We start from the raw sequence: 3,785 nt of genomic DNA on the forward strand, positions 1-3,785 counted from the left end.
GAGCTGGCCACACACACACACACACGCACACATAAATAAAAATAAAAAAATAAAATAAAATAAAAATAAGTGCTTGCCTGGTCCTGAGTTCAGTCCCTGGTACTCCAAAACAAAACAGAAAAAACAAAACAAAACAAAAACAAAACAAGTAGCACTCTTAATCATGTCCCGCAAACCTGTGCTAATACAAAAAGGCTGATGTAAGAGGTTCCCAAGTTTAAGGCCAGCTTAGTCAATTGAGGGAGATCCTGGCTCAAAGTAAGATGAAGAGCTGAATATGTTGCTCCTATACAGCGGTGCCTAGCATGTAGATGGCCCTAGCTTCAGTCTCCACCTCTCCACCACTAGGGGGAAAAGCATTAAGAAGAAGGGGTGATGCAAGGTATGATGGTCCAGACCTGTATTCCCAGCACTTGAGAGGGTGTTTGTCCAGAGTTCAAATCTATCCAGTCTGGAATATACAGTAAGTTTTGTCTCAAAAAAAAAAAAAAAAAAAAAAAAAAGAAAGAAAGAAAGAAAAAGAAAAAAGGGATGGGGACAGAGAAAGAAGAAACAGGAGAAGTAAAAGGAAACTATAATTGCTGTGTTTGAAATATATTCTAGAATTTCTGGGAAGATGGCAGAGTGGTGAAAGGCAGAGAGAGAGCCTCTCTGAGATTTGGTGTCCAGATGCTGAATACAGGGATGTGAGGAAGAAAGGAGGGAAGTGGGTCCCTGGGATCTAGCAAAGATCTAAAGCGGAATTGGAAGTCTACAGAAGAGCCTAGAGAGACTTCAGTGAAGAAGGAGGTGGCAAGTAGCACTTTTTTCCCCCAAGCCTTGACTCATTGTGAGGGGCAGCTTGAACCTGCGGACACACAGTGACTACTGGTGACCCCAGAGGCTTTCATGGAGAAACACAGGTGGAAAGGAGCGGCAGACTTGGAAGACTCTTGTGGCTGGTGAGTTATTCAGGTTCAGACGTCTGCAAGGAGAGGGTGATTGGGCCGTCGCCATCTTACAGAGGGGCGAACTGAGCTCAGAATTCAGAGCAGATGCAGGCTCCCGCTATTCGGTGACTTCCAGTGTCAGGGTGAGGTGGGACCAAGCTGAAGGCAGCAGGAGGTCAAGGAGACAAGTTCAAGGTGGCAGGAGGCAGATGGCATTGCTGGCTGAATAAATCATGTTCCAGCCTCACAGCCAGAAACCAGGCTGAACTTCAGTGGAGCTAAAGGTGCAGGCTTCCTGGGATTTTCCTCTCTCCTGGGATTAATCAGCATGGATCCAGACTCTGTGCACTTTACCTGTGATGGCAGACACATGCTTTGATGTGGGCATTTTTTTGCTTTTCTTTTTTCTTCTGTTTTGTTTTTTAATGTGGCCAGCTCAGCCCACCCTGGGGGCAGGGCTGGCACAGCTTGTGGTGCTGGGGATCAAACTGTGGTCCCTGAGCTTTGCCTAAATTTGCATAAGCAGGCACTTTCGACTGCTGAGCTATCTCTGTGGTCCTGTTATGCTTTTTCTTGATGGTTCTTGTTTTTATTTGAGTGTGAACATTGTTTCTAGTTTTTTGTTGTTGTTCTGCTGTGCTCTTGTTTTTGTCTCTTCCTTCTCTCTTTCACTCCTGTCTTCCTCACCAGTTCCCAAAGTTTGCATAACCTTCTTTTGTCCTCCAGCCTTGCTTCTAATCTCTTCCTGTTCTTCTCTTTCTCTACTTTTTCTCCTTAACACCTTTTAAATTTCCTTCTCTGAGGGTAAAATCACTGCTGAGAGCATATATACTGGGCATGACTTTCTGGTTTGTTTTAGATTTTGTTTATAGCCACAAATACAGTTCATATGGTCAATGGTGGCAAATTAATAGTTACCAGAGTCTATCATTTTCTAGGTTATGTTTGATGCTACAGTGATTCCCAATTGTACTAGTTTAGCCAAGGTGACATAATTTTTTTTTTCCAGTACTGGGGATTGAACTCAGGACCTTAGGCTTGCCAGGCAAGTGCTTATTCTACTGAGCTATCTCCACCCCCCCTTTTTTGGGGGTACAGGGTCTCACTATGCATCTCAAACTCATAGTGATCCTTCTGTCTCAGCCTCTCCAGTGCTGGGATTACAGGCATGTGCCACCATGCCTGATTTTTGGTGGCCAGCATGGTGGTACAACTTGCAGTACTGGGGATCAAACTCAGGTCCTCACACTTGCCAGGCAGGTGTTTAGACCACTGAGCTATCTCCCCAGCCTGACACAGATTTTCTTCCTGATGTGCCAAGGCTGAGATGGACTAAGGGTCATAAACAGTACTGCATAAAGATGCAGGCAGCTAAAACAAACAAAAAAAAAAAAAACAATACTGCAGGCTAGTGCCAAAGAACCAGGGGCTGGGTCAAATAGGCAGCATTATTTCATTCCTATTAAATGGAAGAGGTAGGATTTTTTTTTTTAAATGTATTTGGTACAGAATCTTGCTGTGCAGCTTGGACTCACAATGATCCTCCCATTTCAGCCTCCGCAGCGCTGGTATTACAGGTGTGCACCACCATGCCTGGTCTTGGTGGCCTGCTCAGCGAGCCTGTGGGGTGGGGCCAGCAGGACATGTGGTGCCGGGGATCCAACCTGGTCCCTGTGCTTGCCTAAGCAGGTGCTTAGCCTCTTCCAGCCCAGAAGAGGTAGGATCTTGCATCAGACTCAAAACCCAAAAGCTAGTTATACTTGGAAGACATCTGGGAGAAGCAGTCCTCCCCTGTTAACTTTGTTGTTGGGTATTTTTTCTTACCAATGAAAGAAAAGTAACTAAGACAACCATGATAAAAAACATATCCACACCAAGGTATATAATACTTAAGCTTCAAGAAATTCAACACAAGAACAGAATTTTTTTTTAATCTTTGACAAACTATTAAATTTTGAATAATTATAGGGTATTGGTATCTCTGATTGCAGCCTAAAATCTCAGGATCAGAAGGGTGGTATAGTGAATGTGGGTATCTGGTCTCACCAAAGTACCTGCCATTCAATGCCTGATTCTTCAGTGGCTGCCAGTTGGATCACTCTGTCCACTGAACCATCCTGCTCCATGCCCAAAGCACAAGAGCATTGGCAGTGAACTGTAGACCCTTCTCCTTGGTCACGCCTTTCTGATAGATAGCATCCCCATAGCCATAGATATATGAGCTAGCAGAACATCCAATGGCAAAGAACTGCCTTACCATCATACCTCCCGTGGGAACTGAGCAGACCTGCCCTCCTTCTTGAGAGTCCCAGCCTATGACGATGATTCCTGCCATGAACTCCTCCAGGTATCCGTAAGACATCCCCTTAAACAGGTTGGCTGCTGTGTATACCAATGGAGGCTCACTCAACTCAGTGCTGTGGAAACCAACCTGATAAGTGACAGCATCTGCTGTGCCTGGGTATCAGCAGCTGAACCTGAGTGGCAGCCGAAAATTCAGTCATGAATAGGAGTCAGCTTGTCAGTCACTTGATTGGTGATGTAGGACCCAGTGTTGTTCTGGTGTCCGCCCCCAGGACCACGCCCCCTGTCAAACTGCACAGCCATGATGGTGATCCCTGTGGAGACTTGGTTTTCCCAGTCTGGGGTGATGGCCTCTGGCCCCAGGCGAGTGCATGTCCTGCTCCTCTAGCTCTTAGCATGGTAGCTGCCATTTTTCTCTTCTCAAGAACAGAATAATAAAAGCTATTAGAATCTGTTTGGGGTTTCAGCTATTAAGCAAAGTGATCAGAATCACAGCAGACTTCTCAAGACAAGCCCTCAAGTCAAGGAGAGCTTGGAGTGAATTTTTTTTTT

At 45.3% G+C, this 3,785-nt stretch overlaps 1 pseudogene; it reads right to left on the reverse strand.

The window, feature by feature from the left end:
• Positions 1-2,935: 2,935 nt before the first annotated feature.
• On the reverse strand, positions 2,936-3,643 carry LOC101590936 (annotated as a pseudogene).
• Positions 3,644-3,785: the final 142 nt, after the last annotated feature.

The sequence above is a fragment of the Octodon degus genome, unplaced genomic scaffold, assembly GCF_000260255.1.
Source record: "Octodon degus isolate 3935 unplaced genomic scaffold, OctDeg1.0 scaffold00018, whole genome shotgun sequence".
NCBI classification, from domain to species: domain Eukaryota; kingdom Metazoa; phylum Chordata; class Mammalia; order Rodentia; family Octodontidae; genus Octodon; species Octodon degus.